Consider the following 14,258-nt stretch of genomic DNA (forward strand, 5'->3'; position numbering starts at 1 on the left):
CTTCGTGCTGTGTAGAAGGCGTCACATGGAGAGTGGCCAAGACTATCTCTGTCAGCTCAGGCCTCTCTTCTTCTTCTTATAAAGCCACCAGTCACATCATTGGGGCCCCACTGTGACGACTTTATCTAACCCTAACAACCCCCCAAGGCCCCACTTCTAGTCAACATAAGAATTTGGGGGTTATATTTCCAACACATGAAATTTAGGGAGTGCATTCAAACCATAGCACTGTCTAAGAAATCTAAAATACTCATTTAAAGATGGAAAAGTTGAAGCTAGGAGAAGAGACTTGGCCCAGATATATTTGGATAACTGTAGCTTTAGTATCTACACCAACATTCTTGAGGAACTCATCAAGTATTGACAAAAAAGGTTCTACATGATCCATTGTTTTAAAAAAGAGACAGAGTCTCACAGTGTTGCCCAGGGTGAAGTGCAGCAGCTATTCACAGGCATGATTCTAGCACATTGCAGCCTCCAAGTCCTGGGCTCAAGTGATCCTCTGGCCTCAGACTCCCAAATAGCTGGGACTATAGGCACACACCATGTACCCAGCCATGATCCATTTTTATGAATAAAAAACTTGTGGGTTTCACATGAACATTCAAATATTTCACTTGCTAGAAAGATGATGAAGAATTTAGTTTCTTAGCTGTATGAAGGTTTCTGCCCGCCTGGCCTGATTTACTCTGTTAATCTGTCCACTATATGTTTCTTTGCAGATAATATAATGGTGAGTGCCTGCCTCCTTCCCAGATATTAATATATTTTTCTAAATTCTGAATTAACAAGATCCTAAACATAAAGGGATTTGTCAGTAGAATTCGGTTTTTGGTTTGTTAAGGTTTGCAGAGGTTTTTTGGTTTGTTTGTTTGTTTGTTTGTTGTTGCTGTTGTTTAATCCAGGGGTTCTCTTTTTCTCATCTTATTTAACCCTAGATAAGAAGAAGTTAAAAAAAAATCCTGCATACAGCTACTGTCACAAAGCCGGTGAATCAAAAACCTCCCCCAAAGCCTATATCCCTCCTCTGAGTGGTTGGCCTGAATTTCTAGAGTTAAAAGATTTCTTTCTCTGGGTCCTTTGAAATAACCATAATTAACACTTATGTAGAGGCTTATCATACAATGGTATCATATAAAACAGGAGTCAGCAAACTGTGTCCTGCAGGAGATTAGCAGCTGCAACAGAGACCATATGTCCCATAAAGCCAAAAATATTTACTGGTTGGCTCCTTACATAAAGTTTGTCATGCCCTGACATTCACGACCACATCGATCCTCAGAAGCACCTACCTAGAAGCCGCTTCTTGTTTTGATAGCCACAAGGACTTCAATATGAACAAGTATTCGAGATGACTTCTGAAACACTAGCTGCAAAGGATAACAACTTAGGGGTGGAAGGTGGAAAGGGGCAGGGGACGGTAGAGAGGAGGATTAGAAATTTAACCCCAATAAAGAAAATTAGCCACATGGAGAGAAAACAGAGAAAAAACTCAAAGCTCTCCTACTGAACAGGATGCCCAAATGCCGGACTGTTGTTCCACATGCCTCTCCCCTTTCCCATGTTCCCCCTAAATTTTCTCATGCTTATACAGCGGAGTGTTGAAGCCAGCTTCTGTGCTCATGAGAGGCAACCGTGTGCGTCCTGTTCTGGCTCCACGTTCAGTGACATCACATTGGTGGTTTGACATCAGCCATGATAGAAGTATTTATACCACAAAAATCAGCAAAAGCTACAAATCAGGGCTTTTCTCCCCCGCTCCCTCCCCACAGGGCTGACTGTTAAACATTTCCTACCACACCATGGCAGATACATACATACATACGCACGTACATACATAACATAATTTCAAATAAATGGCACTATGTCATACGTGATATTTCCCTCTTCAGCTGCTGAATGTTGGCTGCAGACAGCTCACAGCTGAGTCTCTCTCCAGGAATTGCCTTAAGCTGAAGGCAACTGCCACACCTCAGGTCTGCTTCCCTCCCTGGGGCAACCTCCTTGCAACTACTCCTCAAGGGCAAGGTAAAAAGTGAAAAGGCCAGACCCATCTCAATGCAGAGCAACTCCAGCTCCAAAGCTCCCCCTGGGTTCAGCTGGGACTTCTGTTGCAATTGCATAAGAGAGAGAGGGAGTGAGAAAGAGACAGAGACAGAGAGAGATAGAGACAGAGAGAGACAGAGAGGAGAGACCCATTTGTCCACAACCAACTTCTCTCTTCATCTCCTTTCTTGAGTTACCTATTTCAGTTCATTTTTGATTTGCTTAAGGTTCTTTCTATAGTATTTTTCTCAGATGGGATACTGGATGATACACTTTTTTCTTTTCAGTGACTTTAATGGGTTTTCAGACTTACAGAAAGGGGCTCTTTAGATGGGACTGTGTCACTGGTCAACCATCTTCACTGTGGAGTCCTAGTCACTATGATTTTGTTTTATAGATCACGAGGATTCATTCGAATTGTCTCCTCTACTGTTCCTTCATAATAGGTTACGTGGTCTGAAAGTACATCCTTCCTTCTCTAGTACATTGTATTAAAAGAGGTTGCTGCTGCTTCTCCATTGTCATTAATCTTTTCATCTTCTTATTCCTCTTAGCAAAGTCAGAGCATAACATATTATCTTCTATGCCTGGGGACTGGAAAATGCAGGCAGGTAACAAGAAGAGAGAAATCATCCTCCTGTGAGTGGTAGGCACCCAGGCCTGACCTGCATGAAACTGCAGGCGTACCTAGCCCTTTGTGTCTGCTGAGAGACATCTGCCATGGACCACACACCACCTGACACCAGAGGCTTGCATCGAAAAGGCCTCAACAGAAACAGGAATGGAACATGAATTCACAGGCTTCGGCTGAACAGCTCTTGCAGCAATTCTTGCCCATGATGCCAACATGGTTCCCTGCGCTGAAATTATCACTTCAACTGTATTAGTCTCTTCTGTTCTTTCATTCGTCTCATAACTTTTCTGAAGCCCCTTGCTCTCTCGGTCACTGCCTTGTGTTTCCTTGAACATCGCTGTAATCTGGTCTCTTGTGGCGTTTCAGGCATATCTTGCTGTTGTTCAGGATAAGCATGCCTGCGGAGCCTCAGATAAACTTCTATTTTCTTGCCATTGGTACTCAAACCAAGTTGTTGACACCAGTCCCGCGAAGTGTCCCGACACACCTTACTAATGGGAGGCAAAGTGGCCGGCAAGGGAAGGGCTGGTATTTTGTATCCAGCCTTTGGTGGAGCTGTAAATTGTTCATTTGTTTGAAGTAGATGACCTTGATTGTATTTCTTAGGCTTCTCCAGTGTGACAGTAGAAGTTGAAGAAACACTTGGGTTCCGTTGGTTCCATATTTGGGTCATCTTTAACTGGCACCCATGTCAAAATCACACTTTTCTCATCAGCTACTTCCCCCCTCAAAGAAATTCTTCTTGCTGCTATCCAGATTTGAGTCTGACATATTCAGCAACACCCCTGTCTTGTCCATTCGGTGATACGATTTTTAAAAATCAGTCTGTGTGCGATGGCTCATGCCTGTAATCCCAGCACTCTGGGAGACCCAGGCAGGTGGACTGCTTGAGTCCAGGAGTTCAAGACCAGCTTGGGAAACATGGCAAGACCCCCGTCTCTACCAAAAAAATTCAAAACGTAGGCAGGCGTTGTGGCACGTGCCTGTAATCCCACCTACTCGGGAGGGTGTAACCTTTTTTTTTTTTAAACCCTGGCCAGCAAAAGGTATTTCAGCTGACTCAAGTATTTTGTAGATATCGTTCCCCTCTCTCCAGCTTCCCATTATTGTAGGTGAGAAGCGTGACACTGTCTCTTTTCTGTTTCTTGGTAATTAATGTTTTTTTCTTTGTAGTAAAGGGTGCAAAAGTTTCTCTTTTTACCTGCTCTTCAAGAATTTAATTTGGATGGGTTTAGGTATGTGACTTTCAGGAACCCCACGAGTTCTTCTTAAACCTCTGACCCAAGTCTTTTTCACTCAAAGAAGTTACCTTCTATCATTTGTTTAATGATTCTCTCTTTCCTGTGTTCATTTTTCTCTTTGTCTTATAACTCCTATTAGGTCTACTGGATCGAGCCTCCTAGTCTCCTCTTTTGCCCTTATGATTTCCATCTCTGTGTTTTTGTTCTGTATTTGGGATATTCTTGCACTTGGCCTTCTCAGTCTGCTTTATTGTGTCCAATGAGTATTTTAGTCAAAGCTCCAGGAAGTCTGTGTTTCTTTGTTTTTGTTTGTTTGTTTGTTTGGGATACTGCGGTTGAATGTCCGTCTTACACTTCTGCCCTGGCTGTCTATTCTGGCAGTGTGATTTCCATGAAGGGCCGTTCGGCGGATGCTTCCTCTCCCTCTCTCTGCCCACTAAGGCCCTGTAGGTGCAGAGTTGTTTTTTTGTATCTGTTCTTTGAAGTTCAAGGCCAGCTTCTGAGGGTTCTTTCAGTGATCACAGTCCTGTGAGTGGTGGGAGGGACGGCCCCTGTGGGACATCAGTGTAGCTGGATATAAGGGGTCAGTCCCAATTAAGGTATGGGAAGGAAGGAGGCCTCTCAGTCCCCATGTTCAGCTTCTCCTCAGCAACCTGGGACCAGGAAAGCCCATTCATGAATGTCAAGGTAGCCCTTTCCATGGGTCCACGAGTCTAAAGGAACCAAGCGCAGGGTTCTCCACAATTACAGCCTCTCCCCAAGCTTTCCACCCACTGATCCACAGGAGAGAAATCTCCTCCTTGGCTCTCTTCACTAGGTCAAAATTTGAGTAGAGGGCAGACAGGGCACCATCTAATGAAAATCTCTATCTCACCTCAACCCTTTCAAAGAAATCCAGGACACCCTGGATCTACGGTCCCTGGCGAATGCCTCCTTAACTTCTGAGATGGTTTAACTCTTTGTTCTCCACATCTGATTTCTTTGGATGAGTCCTTCAAAGTTATGTGCATTAATGACAGATCCTTGAATAAGTAGATTCACTTTAAAATTGTGTTCATTGGGGAAAAAACTGGGTGAAAAGGGCGAGATTACAAAGCATGTGTGTGTGTGTGTGTGTGTGTGTGTCTATCCCCCACACACGGATATATCACATATACTCAGAAAAGTGTTGGCATGGACAAACACCACGTTGTCACCTGTAGATGATGAAGTTATACGTACTTTTATTGTCCGCCTTTTTCTTATCTAACTTGTGTACTATTTCTTGTTTATGAAACATAAAAGAGCCTGTTCAGTTGTTAATTCAGCAAAATGCATTATAAAATGTCATTTGACTTTCACAGGTATTTTCAGAGGGTGTGAGGAGTGAGATGGCAAACAACCCTCCACCTCTCCGTCTCAATGTCTGTCAGTGAGAGCCCACCTTGAGAGCCCCCATGCTCTCAGCAGGCTCGCCAGGCTGTTGGTAACCTGTAGAGAAAAGGAGGACCACAGGCAGAAGCTTCCTGCCCAGAGTCACCCAGGACAGCCCCCGCCCAAAGACGGACCCCAGCCTGGAATTGGCTCCAGAAGCAAAGGTTAGACCCCTCTGATTTCCCAGGTGTCCCCAGTTGTCTAGTCCTGGCTCAAAGAGGCTGGACAGTCTTTCAGAGCAGAACCATTTCCAGGTGCCCACTGAGTCTCCAGCACCAGGCACCGGCACTTAGCAGCCACTCGGGAAACTGGTTGAATGAATGATCTCACGGCCTCTCAGTTCACTTGATAAAATCAGACATATTAGTAGCTGTCATTGCTTACTCTTTGGATTTGCAATTCCCTCTAGGTGAGGGGTCAAAATTTGAGTTGTATAGGAAGATTTCAGCTCAACAAAAGGATTCACACTTTGATTTGTTTAGGAAGATTTCAGCTCCTGCTGGTTCACACAAGAGGCTTCCTTTCAAAGAGCTGAATTCCCTATCAGTGGACATGACCTAGAAGGGGCTGGCTATCTCCTGCCAGAGGCGATATGGTGGGGTTCCGTGCTGGCTATGAAAAGAGTCCAGATGTGCTCTAAGCATTCCTCTAATTCAAACTCTATGACAAATGCAATTCCTGGTTCAGAAATCTTATGCAAATTTGCCTCTTCCTTCCAAAAATATTCTTTAACCCTGATGTCATTCCTGTACCTACTAAAACTCTCCTTTGAGGCAGCCAACTGTGATTCAAGGGAAAGGTTGAGTGTGTCCTTGTAACAACCATGAGAGCAGCAGGCCTCCCCGACCCAAGAAAGCCTCCCTGGACGGGCCTGGGATCAGTTAAGGAGAGTTTTACAGAACTGTGTCCCTGGACTGTTCCACAGGTATTCGAAAGAACAAATCCCAAGGAAGATATATGGTAGGACAGGTGATATTTAAAGTATTAGCCAGAGATACAGAAGCACTAGCCACTCAGAAATGTGGTGACACCAGAGACAAGACACAGAGCAGGATCTGCAGGTCCTCTGCATCTGCTTGTTGGATTGTGAGGAGGTTCCAGGGTCGGGGCTGGGCAGCCAGTGCAGCAGGGCTGTGCTTGAGAAGCTAAGAGCAGCAGCCAGTTACCAACCGGTTCAGAAGGCTTTCAACAGTTGAAGAACCAGAGTGGCCACACCAGCTAGAAATCAGCCCTGCTCTCCAACCACTTCTGAACAGGCTGACCTTCTGGCAGAGGCTGCAGCCCCGTTCCTGCAAGCCACATTTTATGGAGTTCTTTTATTAGTCTCTCATGTAACCCATAGCCACATCATAAAATTAAACACCCCATTCTGTACATCAAGTCCACTGACTTCTTGAGCCCTGATTAGCACTGGGCTTTTCCCTCTTGGAGTTCTATTAAAGTAACATTATAACAGACAGAAAAGGAGTCTTTGCTGGGAGCAGCCAAATCCGCAGACTGACTGAGCTTCTGCTGGAGTCACCATGTGGCACGGCGTGTCCTCCTTTATCGGAAGCACGTTTGCCAGCTTCCTATCCATCACTCTCTGCCTCTTTCATTCCTACCCCTCCCCATCCTTCTGCAGTCATCCCTGCCCCCTCCCAAGCTCCTTCCATCTCCTAAGATGACTTAATGCCATGAGTGGTTAAATGCCTGCCTGGAGTCACTGTCAGGGTAGCCCCAACTCACCCCTGAGACTATATTTAGGCTGTGGGTGACCGCCCAGTTGGAGAGGTTATCTTTAGCCTGGCAGAGGTTGGGAGTCAATCTGGGCCATGATGTGAACAGCAGAGGGAGGAGGGAAAGGAAAGGAAAGGAAACCAATACTCCAGAGTCTGCAACAGCAGCACTCAAGTGTACTCAGGTGGTGGAGAGCTAAAAGCCGAAGTGTGCTTCCTGAAACATGAGGCTCTTCCGGGAACACCCTGGAATAATGGTCTGTTTCATTCCATCCCGTGAACTAAGAACAATTTTAATAGCAGAAAATATGGCTGCATTATGAGCAGGCAGTATAAAACCACAAGCACACATGTTAAAAAAAAAAAAAGCCACAAACTCAGCATCATTGGTGGTTTTCAAGCGTTCCCATTCATATCTGTTTACTACTTCTTCATTAGTTTTGTTGCCTGCAGGTGCTAAAGGTTGAAAATGGAAGAAAAATGCATGGAAAGAATGTACATGGAAAAATTACATTACCTGAGTTAGGGAAAAGACCACCACTATTCGCCTTTAAGGTGGAACACCTCAGTCCACCTCAGGAATACCAAGGGCTGAGCTTGAAAAGCTCCCGGACCTGTTTCCAAACTATTCAAGAAAGACCGTGCACTTTTCCTCAGGGCACAGAAGTAACTTTCCTTAACATCATCCCTCCCTTCCAGTCACTAACTCTTCCCTGTTATCGTTTATATCCACGGCCTCTTGGTTGACCTTCCTTACAGAACAATTGATTAGAATCTTTTGTCAAAACAACTGAATACTTGCTAGTTATGATTAGAGGGAACGTAGGTCCCAGTGTGAACCAAGGCCAAGGAGCCTCCAGGGGTGGGGAGGGACTTGCTCTGTGGGGAAGGAGACCCGCCAGGCCCTTCCCTGAGTCAAACAGTCCTGCTCATTGGAGGGGAAGAGCAGTTCATGCTGAGCAATCCTCGGCCAGACATATCCGAGTTCTGCGAAGAGCAGCAGGACTAAAGGGGAAATTCGGAAGGATCATCCTGTGGAGGTCTTTCAGGAAATCAGAGCACAGACGGTAGAGCTTTGGAACTGAAAGCTCACACAGAAGGAAGAGGATTGAAGAATCTTTTTTATTTTCCCCAGATTCCCCAGAGCTTTCACTCCATAGTGCCAGAGGGTGTCCAGCAGGAGCAGGCCCCTGGGAACTCCTAGGACAACTCAGAGGCAGTCCAGACGGCTGGGAGTCCTTTGCTATGGGCAGGCTCCGGGTACAGGGCTCCTCAGAAGGTCATCCCTACTCTGGTGGTGAGGCCTGGGGAAACTCAAGTTACTTTACCGTGTACTTCAGTAAGTGAGTTATCTCAGCCTTTTCTTCCCTAGATTGAATGATGCTCGTCCTATCAACTGGTTTACTAAGCACACCCTTTATTTTGCCATTATATGAGTGCATTTTGGTCCTCTGTTCAACTAGAAGTTACCTTATTTGTCTCTGTGACTCTTCCTCCTACCAGTGTACGGCAGAGTAACCAACAAATTGGACACTTATGAATGCATTAATGAGAACCGACCCAACAAATAGTTTCCTGATCTCTATCAGTTATGCTCCTTACGATCCATCCTGACAGTGTACTGGCATGCGCGAAAATGGCCTAACGTTTCCTATACCATTTGTGACTAACCACACATCCTTAGATGATTTTTCCACCACCCTTGAGTCAGACTAGCCTTTTTCCAGGTAATATGTGAGATATCCAAATTTTATTACTCCACACTTTTAATTACTGAATGTCATTCAGAATGTGCAAGAGTAAGTAGTCTTCCAGTTCTCAAGTTCAATGGGCCTTATATCTCTTTTCCAGAGCGCCGACAACTATAACAATGTCATCAACACCTGCACATGTGCTCAGTTCACAACAACCTCATTAAGTCATCATAAGAAAATATAGAAATATTGTATATGCATGCATGTAGCATCTCTGGGGAAAGAAACTTCTAACGATGGCTGTACCTGCAGAAGGAGGTTGAGAAGTTGATGGTTGGAGGCAGAACGTTCACTGTATACATTTTTTAAATATTTTAATTTTTAGATCGTGTGCATGTATTGCTTTTTCAATTAAACTTTTTAAAAACTAGCTCTAAACAAACAAACAAAAAACAAAGAACAAGACACAGCTCTGATCCCCTGGGCAGTGGCCCTGACAGCTGCCTAGAGTTGGTATTATACCCTATGGTGTCCAATGTCTCCTGTGTCACTGACCCTGTGGAATGCCTCACTGAATTCAAGATGGACTATGCAATGGCCTGCCTGGTTCCTAGCCCTCACAGCCCTCTCCCTGATAACTAGGGCAACATGACTTCCGCTTATTGACTCAGTGCTAGGCCCAAGCCCCAGGACTAATCCTGTTCCTAGTCTGGAGGGATTTGAAGGGCTAGCAGCTTGGGTTACTCTGTCTCAACCCGTCTGGTTGCTGGCAGTGTCCTGCTCTTTGTGCTGTCTTGGCAGAGAGTGGTGCAGACCTTGGTGGAGACACACATCTCCATTTTTAGCTTGCTTGATTATGAAATTTATCAGGGGGTAAAGAGGAGACAAGAGACACCTATTCGGTCAGCGGCTTTCCCACTCTCCTCCATCTATTCACCAAAAGCAGTTACTAAGAACCTTCTATGAGTAGGATACTACACCAGCCTGGGCAGAAGCAAGTAAGAAGCAAATGAGTATACCAGTGCCCTTCAGGAGTTCATAGTCTAGCAATAAAGACTCATGGGCTGGGTGCGGTGGCTTATGCCTATAATTCCAGCACTTTGGGAGGTCAACTTGGGAGAATCACTTGAGGCCGGGAGTTCAAGACCAGCCTGGGCAAAAGAGTGAGCCCCATCTCTACAAAAATAAATTTATTTTTAAATTAAACTTATTTATTTATTTATTTTGAGACAGGGTCTTGCTCTGTCACTCGGGCTGCAGTACAGTCACAGGCCGGAGTGTGATCAGAGTCCACTGCAGCCTTGACCTCCCAGGTTCAGGCAATCCTTGCACTTTAACCTCCCTAGTAGCTGGGACCACAGACGAGCGCCACCATGCCTAGCTAATTTTTTTTTTTTTTAATTTTTTGTAGAGATGGGGGTCTCCTTACATTGCCCAGACTGGTCTCAAACTACTGGGCTCAAGTAATTCTCCTGCCTCAGCCTCCTGAAGTGCTGGTATTACAGATTTAAGCCACCGTGTCTGGCCAAAATTTTCTTTTTATTAGCTAGAGGCTGGGAGCAGTGGCTCATGCCTGTAATCCCAACACTTTGAGAGGCCGAGGCAGATGGATCACCTGAGGTCAGGAGTTCGAGACCAGCCTGGACAACATGGTGAAACCCTGTCTCTACTAAAAATACAAAAATTATCCAGGCATGGTGGCACATGCCTGTAATCCCAGCTACTCTGGAGGCTGAGACAGGAGAATCGCTTGAATCCAGGAGGCAGAGCTTGCAGTGAGCCGAGATCGTGCCATTGCACTCCAGACTGGGTTACAGAGCAAGACTCTGTCTCAAAAAAGTAAAATAAAATTAGCCAGGCGTGGTGGCACACACCTGTAGTCCTAGTTACTTGGGAGACTGAGGCAGGAGGATTGCTTGAGGCCAGGAGGATGAGGCTGCAGTAAGCCATTATCACGCCACTGCACTCCAGTCTGGGTGACATTGTAAGACCTTGTCTCTAAAAAATAAATTAAATAAATAAAAAACAAAGACTGATGGAGTCCAGCTCAAGAACTTTAATGCAAACAGGCAGGTGTGAGGGAGGAGAGAAGGAAGGATTGCTTTCAATCACGGACAGCAAGACAAGGAGCAGCCCAGGAAAGCTTTCAGAAGGGGATGACATTGCTGTGAAGACTTATGAGCTGAAGGGAATTCAGTAGCTGCAGATAGAGCCTTTCAGATCGAGGAGGTGGCCGGCGAAGGGGATCCCACTTTCACAAAACATAAAGGCTCTGCGCTTCTGTTCCCCCACTCCTCGGAGAAGGAGGATGAGAAGAGCTGGGCCCCCAGAACCCAGGACCACATAAGAAGGTTTTTCTGTTTAAGACAGCCTTCTTCTCCACTATTTGTCTGGTAAATACCTCATCTTCAAGCCCCAGCCTAAGGACACCTCCTCTGGGAAGCCCACCATGACTTTTCCAGGCAGGGTTAGTTGTCCTGTCTGCTGCACTCCTACAACCCTCTGTCCGAGAGAGTTAGGGAAATTTACAAGTTAGGCAAACAGGCTCTGCCACCATTCTGCCTGAATTCAAATCCTGGCTCAGCCACTGCCTTGCTGAGTCATCTGAAGCAAGGCACTCACCTCTCTGGGCCTCAGTTTTACCATCTGTTTTACCAACAGCGTAACGATGGCACTGTCCTGAGGTCACTGTGAGGATGAAACAAGGCAATGTCCCTAAAGCAAGCGCCTGCTGTAGTGTCTGTTCTTGTTACTCATAACCCTGGGCTGCTCTTACTGGCCTGTGCTTGTGACCGTAAGAACCCTGAGGGCTAGGGCTGTTCATCTCTGGATCTCTCTCTGCAGTGTTTAGAGGTGTTGTCCACAGTGCAGGTGTTCAATTTCTATCTTCTGAAGGACTGAACAAAACATGGCAATGAAAAGCGACAAAATGAATCAGGCCTTAATGCAAAGACACAATAAATGCAAGTAAAATGACGGGAAAGGAGCAAGGAATGTAGGAAAGTAAATAGGGGGACAGGAGACGGTGCCACGACTTCAGAGGAGAAAAATTCCTATTAAATTCCTGTTCCGCCCGTAATTCCAGCACTTTAGGAGGCCAAGATGGGTGGATCACCTGAGGTCAAGAGTTCGAGACCAGCCTGACCAATATGGTGAAAACCCATCTCTACTAAAAACACAAAACTTAGCCGGGCGTGGTGGTGGGCGCCTGTAATCCCAGCTACTCGGGAGGATGAGGCAGGAGAATCGCTTGAACCCCGGAGGCGGAGCTTGCAGTGAGCCGAGACAGCGCCACTGCACTCCAGCCTGGGCAACAAAGCGAGACTCTGTCTCAAAAAATAAAAAATTCTCGTTCATCTCTTAACGTGGGGACTGCCCATTTATATTTGGACGGTATTTTTCTCTGGCTTTCCCACTTCCCGGGGCCTTGGAGCTCCCTCCCCCGCAGGGCGGCTTCTCTCCTCCTCCTCCCTCCTCCCTCCCGCTCCCCGGGGAAGGGCCGCGGCCGCAGCCCTGACCTCGCCTCCCACGCGGGCCAGCAGCCGGCCAGCCGGCGGGCGGGGCAGGAAGGGGGAGCCGCGGCTCCGGGCACCCGAGATCCTTAACTGCAGCTTCCAAAGCCCTGGCTGATCCTAATCAGTGTGGGAACGGAGCGCCGGGCCCAGCCCGCCGGCCGGAGACGCCGCCTCTTTTCATAAACTTTATCGCCGCGGTGCACAGGCGCTGATAAAGCACCGTAAATAAACGAGCGGGCGGGAGTGCGCGGCTGTCCGGAGGCTGCCTGCGCGCACGCCCTGCCGCGGCCTGCAGCTCCCGGGGGAAATGAATCACACGCCGGGCTGCAAAGAGCAGCGTGTTCTCCTCTCCAGACCAAGGCCGTAAATAATAATGCGTCCTTTCCCTACGTGGAGACCCTCACCTTTTGTTTTATGCATTCCATAAAAAGCCCAGGAGTTTCCTTCCGGCTGCCTGGCCTCCCCTCCTTGCCCGGGGAGTTAGGAGTGCTGTGTTCTGGGTTAGGCGTTTCCCTCGGGTGGAGCTCCTGGGCCTGGGTTGGGCCTGGGCGTGTGGCTCGGTGTTCATAAGTCCCCTTTGGCTCTTGCACAACAGACCGAGGCTGGAGCAGGGCAGGGGGGCCGGAGTGGAGGGGTTTGAAGGAGGATGGTTTGACATCTCTGGTGGCCGGTGATGGTGAGCCCGGTTCCCGCCAGGGTGGCCACGGACGTGTGTGGGGAGATAGCCCGCTGCAGCTGAGTCATCGAGGAACCCTGGGCACTGCTTCTTCAGAGGCCAAGGGAGAGTGCACACCCTGATCACAAAGAAAGAGGACTTTGCCCCAGTCGATGGAGTGTTCAGCAGGCCTCATGCATGGTCCATGTCCCTGAGCTGCTGAAGTTTTGACTTGGGGGGGCCCAAAGTTAATCTATGGTACAATTTTGGGGAGTCGAGTTGGAGGACGATTCCATGAATATGAAGCAATCTAGAAAGTCAGGGGTGTGTGGAACAGCCCAAAGCAGGCCGGCTCTGTCACAAGGTCCAGTCTCTAACCCAACCCTGCTGCCACTCCGCTCTGTGGCCTTGGGCAGCCACTGCCCTTCTCTGAGCCTCAGTTTCCCCATCCTTATTATGATCTCTAAAGAGATCTTCCGGTTCTCCTGCTCACTTAGTGAGAAGTAACATCCTTGCTATAAATTCTTCCATTTCCGAGGTGTCGCAGCACAGGACCCTCTGAAGAAACACTGTAATGTCCACTTAGAAGAAACCGGGACATAGGCCTTTTCCGTAACCCACACCTCGTTAGTGAGATTAGCGCTGGAAATGACATCTTGGGGAGGTTACAGAGGTACAGGAGCCCTCCAGCCAGAATAAAGTGAGCTTGTGAGGTAAAAAGATTTAAAAATAAAATCCAGTGCATGATTACAGCATTAGGTCAGGGCTTCTCTGCGCCCCAAGGATAAGCTCCATGGCAGCTGGGGGTCTGCTTCCTGTGAGAAGGATTCACTGGCTCCAAACATCTCATCCCGAAAAGTCAAATGTTTCCTTTTGGGGGAAGCAGGGCTGGGAAGGAAGGAGAGAGAGGAACCTAGGAGTCCTGACAGATTCTCTTTGGTTCAGCACTCCTAGAGAGTGTGGGTTTTGGGAGCTGACACCTCCAGCCATGGCCAACAAAAGGAGATCACTCATGAAATAGAAATGAACAAAGGCGGCCAGGCACAGTGGCTCAGGCCTGTAATCCCAGCACTTCGGGAGGCCGAGGCGGGTGGATCACGAGGTCAGGAGTTCTAGACCAGCCTGACCAACATGGTGAAACTCTGTCTGTACTAAAAATACAAAATTAGCCAGGCGTGGTGGTGCGCACCTATAATCCCAGCTACTCGGGAGGCTGAGGCAGGAGAATTGCTTGAACCCGGGAGGCGGAGGTTGCAATGAGCCGAGACAGTGCCACTGCACTTCAGCCTAGGCAACAGAGTGAGACTTCATCTAGAAAAAAATACAAATAAAAAATAAAAGA

At 47.3% G+C, this 14,258-nt stretch overlaps 1 long non-coding RNA gene and 1 pseudogene across 1 annotated transcript in view; both read right to left on the bottom strand.

Annotated features, from left to right (window-relative positions):
* Window positions 1–12,739, bottom strand: part of LOC112619450 — a 46,427-nt gene extending 33,688 nt beyond the window's left edge. The window contains exon 1 of the long non-coding RNA XR_003118223.1: window positions 12,666–12,739. This is a non-coding gene — a long non-coding RNA (uncharacterized LOC112619450). The remainder of the gene's footprint in view (window positions 1–12,665) is intronic.
* LOC112619449 lies at window positions 2,209–3,451 on the bottom strand (annotated as a pseudogene).
* Window positions 12,740–14,258: the final 1,519 nt, after the last annotated feature.

Source organism: Theropithecus gelada, chromosome 2, assembly GCF_003255815.1.
Source record: "Theropithecus gelada isolate Dixy chromosome 2, Tgel_1.0, whole genome shotgun sequence".
Classification (NCBI taxonomy): domain Eukaryota; kingdom Metazoa; phylum Chordata; class Mammalia; order Primates; family Cercopithecidae; genus Theropithecus; species Theropithecus gelada.